The 13,617-nt window shown below is 41.5% G+C and overlaps 1 protein-coding gene across 2 annotated transcripts in view; it reads right to left on the minus strand.

The window, feature by feature from the left end:
- The window catches only part of sema4d (sema domain, immunoglobulin domain (Ig), transmembrane domain (TM) and short cytoplasmic domain, (semaphorin) 4D), a 71,513-nt gene that overhangs the window by 40,927 nt on the left and 16,969 nt on the right, over nt 1–13,617 (minus strand). For both annotated transcript variants that reach the window (XM_080418579.1, XM_080418578.1), the window contains exon 3: nt 6,244–6,303. The gene's annotated coding sequence lies outside the window, so the exon portion shown is untranslated. The remainder of the gene's footprint in view (nt 1–6,243; nt 6,304–13,617) is intronic.

Below are 13,617 nucleotides of genomic sequence, written 5' to 3' on the forward strand. Positions count from 1 at the left end.
ACTTAAAAGGGGGTGTGGGTGATATTTCAAGTGTTGAATAGCTCTATTTATTCTGATGGTAATCATTGATATATAGAGTGTTTGTTCAGTAACAGGGGTCTCCCCGTCTATCCAGTTCTTTGGTAAATAGAAAATACATTTACAGGTCGGACTCGGAGTCGGGATACAAATGTCAACCAATCAGGAGAGAGAACTCAAGTGATGAAACAAAAATAATTAGCAGGTAATTTTGGAATTGGAACACTATCAAACTGAAACTGATGAATGGGTTCTCTCTCCTGATAGGATGAAATTGGCAACCCACCTGAACAAAAATATTTTCTGTTTAGTAAAGAGCTGGAGAGACCCCCGTTACTGAACAGAACACTCTATAGCAATGATTACTATCAGAATATAGAGCTTTAACTTTTTAACAAAAAGCCAAAAAAATAGGACAACTTAGTTTTTTTACAACCAAGGTTTATGTTTCAGCTTGTAATTAAAGTAAATTAAAGATGAGTGTTAAAAAAATATTTTTTACTGCTTTCTATAGTTTTAGCAATTTTCGCGTTCTTTTTTACATTCGGGCAGGTGGCTAAATGTCTTTTATTACACAAAAAAAAAGGTCCCGTGGTCTTTGATGGCCAGATGTGAGTTATTGGGGGCTAGAAGAGCTACTGTAAATAATAATAAAGAAATCGACGGGTTATTGTGTAAAAAAATACATATTTAGCCACCTGCCCAGATGCCCCCGCCCACTGTAAAAAAGAACGCGAAAATTGCTAAAACTATAGAAAGCAGTAAACGAAAAAAAATTAACACTCATCTTTTATTTACTTTAATTACAAGCTAAAACATAAACCTTGGTTGTAAAAAAACAAAGTTGTCCTTTAAGCCACATGAACAAGCATGTAGCATTGAAAATGTTTTTGCCTATAATGACATGGCCAAAATAGACACATCAGGCTGAATCTTGTAGCAGTTAGATGATGCCCTGGAACACTGTGAATGACAGATGGCAGGAGTATCTAATATTTAAACCAGATTCAAAATCAGACTCTTCATCTATTTAAATTCAAACACAAATGTCTACATCATGTGCAAATACCTGGCTGCAAAATGTTATTAAAATGTTGTGAAGAAACTGCTGTTAATTCATCCATTTGCCAGCTCTGAGACCTGGTTCGTTTGGTTAAGTTTGTATTGTACGCTCTCAAGAGTTAAATTAACACTGATGTGTTTTTTTTACTGTGTTTAGTTATATTAAGAAAAAGTAGGTAGAAGACGTCAAAAGTAGGTAAACCATAAACGACAACCGAACGTCTAAATTTGAGGAGGAGAGCGGAGAGCTTGTGTGAAGGAAACACTATACAGAGGATGTCGAATGGGAGCTCTCCCATGTAATTACCAGTTGCGGAGCCCCTGCTGAGCTAGCAAGTCGACCTAAAGTGACCACAGCAAAGGCAAATGAGGGGTCAAGTCCTAGTAAAGGGTATATTTAGGCCGCGATGGAGAGGTTTTTCAAAAACAACACGCCCTTCTCCTGGGTCACATGGCCCTGATGGATTTGAAAAAAAAGGGGACCTATAAACACACAGTCGAGTGAAGTAAGCTAGCTAAAAAGGATGGCATTGATGTGTGGCGTTCCCCTTTTTCCAAGTGCCGAACATGCTTCTGTAGCCCAACATTAAAACATAATCACCATGTGCTCTTTCTTTTAATTAAAAACCGGCGGCGGGGGAGGGGCTTGGGTTTTGCTATTGACATCTGTGAACTTGAACTAGAGCGAGGTAAGTTTGGGCTTGGTGGTCAACTGGACAAGAAACTACTACTGAAGCTAAGCAGCAGTGGTGGAAAAAGTACTCAACTGTTTTACTTAAGTAAAAGTATCAATACTGCAATGTAGAAGTACTCTGTTACAAGTAAAAATCCGGAATTAAAAATGTACTTGAGTAAAAGTACAAAAGTATTGGCATCAAAATATACTTAAAGTATCAAAAGTAGAGGTACTAAAATGTTTAAAAATAGCAGATCTACAAGCTCACAATGCGTCACATCGCGACGCGTTGTGAGCTTGTAGATCGGCTATTTTCAAATAGCCTATTTATAAAATAGGGCTAAAGTGGTTAATGTATGTTTTATAATATAATAATTTATATCTGCAAAGCAACTAAAGTTTTCAACTTCAAATAATTGTATCGGAGTAAAAGTAAAGTACAATATTTGCCTCTGAGATGTAGTGGAGTAGAAGTAAAAGTACTAAAAAATGTAAATACTCCAGTAAAGTAAAAAATAACTTAAAATTGTACTTAAGTACAGTACTTGAGTAAATGTACTTAGTTACTTTACACCACTGTGTACATATTACAATTACAGAGTATCCCTTTACTGATGGCAGTGCATGTTGGTCCCTTTCTACTGCACTAAGGAATACACTAGGGATGTATCAATTGGGGAGATTCTGGGTCGATACCGATACCCATGTTTAAAATAACAATTTGGCGATAGCCGATGCTGACGGCGATGTTTTTGTAGTAGTAGTAGTAGTTGTTATTGATTCCCCCTGTTGAGCCAGAGAAAAGTGAGTTTTAAAGTCTTTCAGCTCTTCCTCAGCCTATCTTTTAATGAGAACAAATTGAATAATATAGATTATTGAAACAACAGACAAACATCGATCACTGAAATTATCGGGGATGTCATTTTATTTGACGATACACCGATGGCAGTCAAGACGAGTATTGGCCCGATAGTTGTACGGCCAATAAAAATCGGTGCATCCCTAGAATAGCCTACACTGTCCTTAATATGGATGTCAAAATTACACGCAAAGACCTCCTCTTTCAGATGGTAAATTGCTATAACATTATGATACAGTAAAAGACACGAGGTATCAGATATCAATTGCTTGGTGGTTATAGTGCAACAATTATCTAAGTACAAAGGTTTAGATTAGCAACTATCAACATCATTAACCCATTAAGACCTGGAACGCATCTAGATTGTGTCACTTTTTGATTTGAGCTAAAAAAGCATTATTTTACACTTTGGCTATTCAAAAATAGCAGATATACAAGCTCATAGCAGATATACAAGCTCGTAGCGCGGCACAAATACATATACATTTTGGAGGTCCTTGACATGAAAAAGTTTGAGAATCACTGACATAGTAGCATACGTTTCTTCTAAAAATAGTTAGGATTTAGAAGACATTTTGTAGAATCGGCCTCAGGTCTTAATGGGTTAATAAAATGATTGAATGACATGGAACCTCTTGTGAAATCGCTGATCGGTTCATGTTTATTGTGCACAATCAGGCATGACAAGCATTTGAAAGAGAGTCCATCGACATTATAAAATAAAAGGTGTGTTTACATTCATAACAATCCCATGGCACAGAGACACAATCCTTTCATTTTCATATTGTTTCCTTAGGGCAAACTGCCATAACCTCTTAGGCCTTTTACAATTTGTTTAATCGTTGTGCGGCTACAAGCTCACAACGCGGCGCGGCGCGGCGCGGCGCGGCGCATTGTTTGAAAACTTTCACCTATAATGGCATGCTCAAAAAATAGGGACGGCAGATTGACAGTGGTTTAAAAAAACACTTAACACTGTAGTATTAAACTTAGTTGACAGGGCTGCCCCAGAGCTCTATGCTAGGTCTGCTAGTATTTCCGTCAACAACAATACTAGCCTTGCGAGCTTGTAGATCTGCCATTTTCGCCGAATGTACCCCCCCCCCCAGAATAGGGACACTAGGGTTCAAGTAGTTAAGGCCAGCCAAGCCTCGGTAGATAATATACCATGATGGAACTATTTTTGGAAACTGTGAAAGCTCAGGGGCCCCGGCTAAAGGCCTTGTGTGATGTCCTGCTGGTGAATGAGAAATCACAGTGCTGCTGCTTCCCTGCACTGCACAGTGACAGCCTACAGCAGGTGTCTTACACCATTAGACATTCAGTAGCGTAGGTCCCTGGGTGTAACAGTGGAATGAAGAGGGGTTTTACCGACACGTGCGCTTGTTGCGAACACACACACACACACACACACACACACACACACACACACACACACACACACACACACACACAAGATTGGATTTGAAGTTTCTATAAATTCTAGTTCTAAAATGATACAGTGTCGTCCAAAATAAGTAATGACGGAAATATCGATCTGGCCGATATATAGGTCGAGCTCTAACGTACGCGCAGCCACACACAACTACACACACAGCATATTTGATAGGGCCCATTTCTAAAAAAAAACTCCACTAGATATTCCCACTGTGCAAAATGTGTATTTAACACTCCTCTCTCCTGCATTGTCTCGTGGCTGTTTTTAGCAGCCTATCGATTTCACGGTGGTGATCTTGGCCGGGGGAAGACAAACCCTGGCTGTGTGTGAAAAAAAGGCTCATCCCCCTCACCCACACTGGCTGCCACAACACTTTTTAGTGTGTCCTCCTGAACTTGGCACATGGGGAGGAGAATGCACACACACACATTTTGACTGCTTTCCAATGGGGACAGAGAGAGAGACAAATGAGACAAAGACATTCCTGCAGTTTGGACTGTCAATCACACAGATTTGCTGTGGTCTGGCGGTGGAGCATCTCTCTGTAGGACTCTGTGGTTAACAATACGGCGCTGTCGGGGTGGAAACCGTGCATGTCCCCAAAAAACGTTACATTTTAGGAAATGGGGAAAAGAAAGAACCTTGTTCTTGCAGTGATCCAATGTAGTTATTATTTAGTCACAAGCTCTCGTTAGTGCTTTCCATTGGTTAAATATAAAACCCACAGACACACTTAAACACTTCTACTTTCACTTTCAAATATGTAGATTGGCTATTTTAGTACCTTTGCATGTCACTCTTGAAATATGAAGAAGTGCACAAAAAAAAACCTTAAAAGTTGAAATGTGGAGATACAAGGTTTCTGCTCGACAGCGAAGAAAGTTCATGCGTTGTTTTTGGGCTCTACCGTTTTGGCATTTTTTTATCTTAAAAAAAAAAACATATCTGGCTTTTTTATCAGTTGTGTTTTTATTATCCGTCTTGTGTTATTTTTATGACTTGCCGTAATTGCCATGGCGGCTGAATTACCCCCACGGTATCAATAAAGGTCTATCTATTTATCCATGTGGGAATATTTGGTCATTGAAAATACAGTATGTATGCTAAACAATACAAATTAATTAACCGCCAAACCAATTTTTTTTAAAGAACATTTCAGAAGATTTTTGACAATAAACATTTGCTATTTTTCCAATAATGATAAAGTGGTTACATGTATTATGCGGTTATCAATTAGACACCAAAAACACCAATAATAATAAATGCTGTTATGATTTGGGTGTTGGTTTTCAGTCACAAAAGCAAGGTCAAGGTCACAGCGGAAGCAGGTGAGCCACAAGGCCACTGGACACCCAGTGACACCCAGTGACGTGGCAGCAACTTAAAAGTTGGATGAGTGCTCACAATGTGTCACGCTCAAAGTGGTGAAAGGGGAAAAGAGATCACAACAACCCAAGAAAAACAAAGAAAAACACCTCGGATTTTTGAAATTTTTCCTTTTTCTTTCCAATCAACAAGATGAAAAATAGCTGATCTTTTGGAGAAGCAAAGCCAGAGGGAATCACTGCAACATCACCCAGGTGTGGTCATGCACGCAGTGGTGGAAGGAAAAAAAGCCTTTTTTTTAAAAGAGCACTGGTTCTCAAAGTCAGGTCCTGGGACCACCAGGGGTCCAGATAAACCCTTATACGGGTCCATTTGGGTCCAGCACTCTCAGAGTTAAATAAAGCACAGAGAATTTGACAGTGTAGATTGGGGTTCCAGTATGGTTTAGTTTCCGTGAATGTCGTTTTAAATTTCACGGACCATTTGTCCAAAAAAAGAATTATCTCTGGGACCCCAATCTACACTGCTAAAAATCCTCCACGTTCAATTAATTCGGAGAGCGTACAAATGGAACCGAACGGACCCGTACGGGTCCGTTCGGTTCCATTTGCACGCTCTTAAGAGTTACAGACCTGTAAGGATCCAATTCCGGACCCCCTGATGGTCCCCAGAGGACCCAACGTTGAGAAACCAATGCCTTAAGGAGGTGATTACAGGGGGGGGGGGGGTTTGGGGGAGATAAGCATGCAGGCCAGGCAGCATACATGTGGCAGCATGCAAGGCCGCGGGGCAGCGCAGTACGCCAGGCGTTGTGTGTAGCGACGGGTTGGGGGGAGCAGGGGGGGGGAGGGGGAGTTATCTGACCTGTGGCTCGTCAACGAGCTGCGACGTTCTCCCTCTGGACAGAATTATAAAATCCTCAAGCTGGGGCAGAGGGGGGGAGAAAGACAAGACAGGTCAGACACCGGTAGTTATACGTGCGTGTGTACGTGTGTGTGTGTGTGTGTGTGTGTGTGTGTGTGTGTGTGTGTGTGTGTGTGTGTGTGTGTGTGTGTGTGTGTGTGTGTGTGTGTGTGTGTGGTAATAGGCATATCCTGCAAGTCATCCAGGATTATCAGCATAATATCATCACATGCAGCATAATAAAACTTCATAACAGACTGAACCAACTTTGCAAAGTCATCTCTATCTTTCTCTCTGAATAAGGATGTATTACTACTCATCATTGTTAAAAAAGGAACTTTTCGAAGCCTTTTTCATCATCATATTTTTGTCCTCACTATGGGAAAAGAGTCATTTCTATCTACACGCTGTGTCTCAGAGGTGGACTGTGGATGGTTCAAAAATGTGGTAGTTTCAAACAAGATTTCAAACTTTTTGTAAAAATTATTTTATTGATGGCTTCTATTTTAGCGTGCTAGCTTTCCAGTAGGAGAAATAAAGTAGTTTCCATTAACTTGGAAATCCCCACCAATGATGTCATTTGTTGGCAGGTTTCTGAACTGTCCGCAGTCCTCCTCTGAGACCCAGAGCGAGTGGACAGAAATGGTGCCATCTTATAATGAGCGTTAGTGAGGACAGAGTATACGAAGAAAAGGTTCAAAATGGTTCAAAGTGTTCCTTACTCGTGAACATATCTGTTAACGGTGATGTTGATACCTATCTGTTGCTTTGACTGCTGAGTTTTTCTCACCAAGAATGCAAATGTAATTGAACAGCAAAAGCAAATAAAAGAAAAGGTTCTCTCTATAGCATTGAGCTTCTTAGCCCCCACTCCTCCCGTGCCCCACCACATCCCCGGTCAAAGAAAGTTGTCAAAAGGATCATGAATCATGGATTGTATGCTCTACCACGGTCTAATAGCGTTTTACAAGTAAGTCTCAGGTGAAAGAATAAACATGTCTGTGTGGGACCACCACCTGTAGTTATTGTAAAGCACTCCCCTATTCACTCTTGGTTCCGTTACGGCTGAGACCTCTGCTAAGATGGGTCTGCACTAGTAGTCTTGCATCTACCCAATTACTTTACATCCCTAAAAAAAGTTTAAAAACATTGACTTTGTTTCTTTTTTTAAGAATTTCTCATTTTAATTGCAGATAAACTAATCATACAGGCAAGAGAGGCCAGGAAAAGAAAGGAACCGCTAGCGAGACAGATGGCTGCTTCACTATTCACAGCAACTTGCTTCCCCCGAGCAAAATGAAAACACTTGCAAAAAGCTGAATACATTCACCCAACACAACAGCACAGGCTGTATTCAAACACTGGCCCTTAATCCAAATAACCCTGTCAGAAGAGTGCTCACTTCACCTTCCTTTGAAAAGGGGCTTGGTGTGCATTCAAAATAACTGTTGCAAAATGGTTTACAAATTAACCCGGAGGAACGCAGAATCATTGCCAAGTTCCAACCATCGCGAACAACACTCAATCCATTTAAAGTCAATAAAGAGAAACCATGAATGTTTAGACTACAGCGATGAAAAAGAAATGCCAACACAAATATGGCTGTTGTCTTCGTGCCTCTGGCTATGCAAAGAAGACTGTTATTGAGAGTAAGGAGTCTTTCTTTAGCTACTTTTATACAGAGATCCAGAAATAGTGCCGTAAATGAAGATCTGTCATTAACGTCGGCTTTTCTTTTTTTTTAACCACCACGACCCTAGCTCCCCATTTCTGGGGGGCGAACATTCTGCAAAAATAGGAGATCTACAAGCTCACAGAGTGTGTAGATCAGCCAGGACATTAAGTATAGAGGTAAATCCTAATGGACCTTGCATAGAGCCCTGTTATACAGTATAACAGAACCAAACAAAGCCGCCCCATGTGTGCTTTTACATGGCATGACGGCATTACGGAATCAGAGGCGTGACGTGTAACACCACAGCATCAGCGTCGTCTACACTCGTGTTACACTACGATGTTGAAGATGACAGCAGTTGTCGGTAGATTCACACATTTACAACTATAGCCTACGCATTTATTTCACAGACTACAGGCACTAAATGGACCGATGACGCAGTCACAGAATCTCCGGTACTGAAGCAATGTCCTTCACCAAAAGACATAAAAGCTGTTTTAAAAAATAAGATAAGCATGTTAAAGTTGTGTGACACACTTGACTCACATTACAACGTAATTTAATTTCACTCTCTCTGCCTCCCTTTCTCTTGTTCACTAAATCTCATTCTCTCTCTAGTCGCACACACAACTTCAGATGACAGCTGTCTTTGGAATTTAACATTTACAGCAATAGCCTATGCATTTATTTCACAAAATACCGACAAAATATTTTTGTAGGCCCTATGTATGGTTTGTTAGACTAGGGCTATTAATTTAGGGTAACAATTTAAATCTGTTGCCTCTGTAAGGTGAGGATTATCTCATGATAACAATCTTCTCACAAAATTAAATAATGTAAAAGACAGATCCACACATCACTAGTGTGCGTGAGAAAGAGAGAGAGAGAGAGAGAGACAAGATGTTGATGTGTAACATTACAATAGTGAATTCGTGCGAGCAAGTGTTTTGTGATCAGAAAATGCATTGGGGGAGAAATTGAAGAGAAGCAGGGAGCGGTTCAAGGCAGAAACCTTAGACGTCACACCCGTCTCGCCCTGCCGGCTGTCCCCTTTACACAGACGTTGATTTGGCTCTGTGACTACCTTAGCTGCAGGCTCAACAACAATGCACCCCCCTCCCCCCCAAATTCTGTGCCCATGACTTTTATACAGATCGGCAGGGCAGAATAGCAGCGCAACATTCCCACTTTGAACTGACTGTGTAAAAGGGTATACTATTTTGTGGATAGTGGATACCCCAGGCTATGCAACGAAGATGCTCCTGGCTATGCAACAAAGATCATTATCCCGAATAAGGAATCAACCCAAATACAGTGATTCCCTGGCATCTGCTTGGTAAAGCAACCCACTGTAACAAAAGGACAATCAGATTAAAGGAGAATTCCGGACAAATTAAGTGTTATCTTTGATGTCTCGTTACTCACCTACCGATGTGAAAAGTAGCGTTCTTTTTTTTCATATATTCCCCTGTCGTCATTTTTTAAACACCCTCCGTTGTTATAATGGGAGCCGCTGGGTTAGTGAAGTTCGTCTATTATAACCGATGCAATGTTATTTTTTTCTCTACTACGATTCATTGTAGAGTCTCATGATAGTCAAACATGCGCTGAAAATTCCTGCGAGCCTGCCGTTAATGGCGAACGATTTAACACTGGTTGCTTGTTTCTTCCAGAACCTGGCAACTCGTGTTGCCAGAATCTGGAAACAAGCAACCAGTGTTAAATCGTTCGCCATTAACGGCAGGCTCGCAGGAATTTTCAGCGCATGTTTGACTATCATGAGACTCTACAATGAATCGTAGTAGAGAAAAAAATAACATTGCATCGGTTATAATAGACGAACTTCACTAACCCAGCGGCTCCCATTATAACAACGGAGGGTGTTTAAAAAATGACGACAGGGGAATATATGAAAAAAAAGAACGCTACTTTTCACATCGGTAGGTGAGTAACGAGACATCAAAGATAACACTTAATTTGTCCGGAATTCTCCTTTAAGTTATGCAGAGAGGATTCTACAGACCAAGGGAAACACTTAAATGATTTAAATGTCATATGATTCAAATTAAAACCACATATGAAAGTTCTATTTCTTAAGTTTCAAATGTATGATAGTGTGACTGAAGTGTGATGGCGATATAGTGGAACTGAAAACACATGAGCCGAAGGCCTCAGGGAGTAATTATTAATATCAAAATAACATATTGCATTTCAGTCAAGTGTATAGATTAAGATTTACGGTAAATAGGGATTAGTATCGCTTTTCAGGTTATCCATTACAAACGATGCTGCTGTCTACTCGTATCAAGGTCAAGAGGCATTTGGCCATCTGTAGACACTTCCAGACAGTCAAAACAAAGCCAGCATGGTCTCAACAGAGACGGATGGATGGTTCTCTCTAATCTCTGCCCTTCTCACTGACACTCCCTCAGACACACATACAGAAACAAAAAAACGCATGCATGAATATTGTATGCATATTATGCATACAAGCACAGGCACGGCGAAGCAACATATCCCTGCCTCTTGTCTTCCTCTGCCGGCATCAATAAGAGCACAGGGACATGTGACAATAGCACAAGATTGATGAGTCGCAGGTCATAGGTCACATCCCCCTTGACATCTTAAGGAAGCGTTTTGACTAGGCGTCCCTCCGTTCCCACAAAACCCTGTGACAGCCGATACAGGGTCTCGACTACGCGCCCACAAAACCCAGCTGACAGCGCACCCTCAGATGTCTCCATTCAGTACGTCCTCCTCCCGAGTGGGGTGTCAAGTCGCCGAATCAGGAGCCCTGTGGAACCCCCCCATGTTACGCCCTCGGTGACACAGTGGTCTGGAGAGGGGAACGGAGAGGAAGTGGCAATGTCACGGGGGTCCGGGGGTCCGTTAATTGATGAGTGAACCTGAATAAGGAACGGCCAATGCGAGCCTTTTAAAGGGTCTTTTCAAGCCCCAAACAAACAGGCCCTACTTCAGGACCCCAGCGCATGGTAAACATAGTGACAGGAGGGGCTATAGAGCTCACTTCACCGTGACACCTGATTTACCAATTTGCTAAAGCAGGTCCACAAGCAGTTAAGTAAATGTCCTATTGCTAGCACAAACGCTGCCGTTATTAATCATCTTTATGCCGCTTTAGAATGACGGGTTTAATAAGGTGGTCAGTCGAGCCTTAGGTGGACGGTTTTGAACATGGGGTCTAAAACTAAACATATCAAATGGGGTCCGTGGCCGAATGCATATCAAACTGGGGGTCCTTGAAATGTGAAAGGTTGAGAATCACTGAACTAGACATTTTAGACGTTAACACTTGAGTAGGCTAATCCTAACTGAGCCAAACCTTTCCTCTCGGTGGTGCGGCTTAAAAAGACCAACCAAGAAAGGGAGACGTAGGCTCCGGAGTCGAGCTCAGTCAAACCTCGGGATAATCAGGCAAGTCAGGAGAGTTGACATTTTCGCTCGGTGAAAGGTTAGCGAGGCCTTGGCACTGCTTCTATATGAGGCTGGTGTATCCCCACACACCCGACACTGACATTGAGCCTCACACGGGACTCTGTGGCCGTCACAGATACACACACTGATGCAGAATGAGGAAGGCCACACTCATCTATCTTCCAGTAAAAAAGACCCCCTCCACCTCCCATCCATAAACAGAGCATTCTCATGGGCGCAGTGAGTCACGCTACTTTACTGTCCTTACACCCCAACTCTCTTGACATGGCTGTCAGCATGCGGCACCCAGAGTGGGGGAGGGGAGGGAATGAGAGGAGAGGGGGAGAGAGAGAGAGAGAGAAAAGAGGCAAGGGTGGGAGGGGTGGATATTTGAGAGAGTGGGGGGTTGACAAAGCGATAGAGGCTGAGCGAGTATAGAACAGTGGTGGTTCTCTCTTTTTCATGTCTAAGGACCCCCAAATTAATATGCATTTGGCCACGGAGTGGACTCCCATCTGAAAAGATTTTGTGCCAGGAACCCTCATAGAAGATTTGTGTTCAACATTTCTTTAAAAAAAAATCAAGATTCTTTGAAAATAGCTCATGTATGTAGGGTTAAAGCGGTTAAACTGATTTTGATGCTATATTTTTGCTGGGGATCTGCCGGGAACCCCCTCAAAGACCCCTGAGGAGGGTTGAGAAACACTAGAGTAGAAAGAAATCAGGTTGTTGTTGTTTTCCGGTGCATCCACACTGCACTGCAGACATAGCAGAGTTCAAAACACAGGTAAAAAAAACACACACAAATGAATGTGGTTAACTCAAACTGAAATGGAGGTTCACACAGTGTGTTAGAGCTTTCCAAACACTTTTGTTTTCATTTAGACTTTGGGCATCTAAGCAGATGTTTGCTGTCAGTCAGTGAGTGTGTGTGTGTGTGTGTGTGTGTGTGTGTGTGTGTGTGTGTGTGTGTGTGTGTGTGTGTGTGTGTGTGTGTGTGTGTGTGTGTGTGTGTGTGTTCTCCCATTTTTATTTTCAAATAGCGGAGCATCCATCCAGCTTTTTAAATGTGTATTTGCATGCCATCAGAACTCTATTCTCTCAGCTCTTTTGGAGGGAAAATCACCTAAATCCTTCTGCCCTACATTCACCATTAGTGCCCTAAAGTAAACCACACAACAAATCTATTTAAGAGACAGAGAGACAGAAAGCAAGCAAGCAAGAAAGTTATGTGAAATTCATGTTAATTCACTTCATGATTGCGGGGTGCATGCAGTGTACTCGTGTGTACACATGCAAGCGCGCGCACACACACACACACCGACACACACAATGTGTTGGAGAGGATTATGCAGGCTTGAATTTCAACAGAAAGAATTCTGGTCTGCAAGTATTAGAGGGCAAAGCTGGCTTTAGAAACTTTCTACAACAGAGAGCATCCCACAACAATAGGACACTGTTCTTACAATACAACAAATAGTAAATCCCTATGATTTCTAGTAACAGCTCACACACACAAAGTTTATATGCACATCTGCAGCTCGGCTAAATTCACCCACCAAATAAATGGCAGCCTTTATTCATTTGGACATAAATAATGATCTTAAACAACTACTGGAGACACATGAGCATGTGTGCCACCTTGTACAACATAATTAAAAACACCTCTTGTTCCGCAGGGTTGTAAAGAAAATTAAAAAAAATAAAGTGGGACATATTCTTTAACCACTTAATCGTTTGACAAATATAAAAAATAGCTCATCTACAAGCTAGATCTACAATGTGTCGCATTTAATGTTTAATTAAAAAAAGGGAAGGTTGGGATGTCTGTCAGGATTAATGAGGTTAACATACTTTTTTAATTAATTTTTTAATTGTGATATTATGAAAACATACATATCAAACATATCAGACAGACAGTCTACATTTCCCAAAATGAAATGCATGCATTTAATTCAGTTTGACCCAAAAAATATATCCTCACTGTCCTTAAATATTAATGAAAAGAGGGGGGATATCAAAAGCAGAGTCATGGACCCCCCGCCTCCCCACACACACACACACACACACACACACCCAATCCCCCCCAGCAAACCCAACCCTGAGGCTACGTGTCTCTCTACAAATATAAACCAGAGCGCACACATCTTCAACATGTCTAAGATGATGATAACCCCTAAAGGGCAAATGTTTGCTCATGAGAATGTTTGATCAAAATGAGCTGT

Source organism: Gymnoscopelus braueri, assembly GCF_963280865.1.
Source record: "Gymnoscopelus braueri genome assembly, chromosome: 22".
NCBI lineage: Eukaryota > Metazoa > Chordata > Actinopteri > Myctophiformes > Myctophidae > Gymnoscopelus > Gymnoscopelus braueri.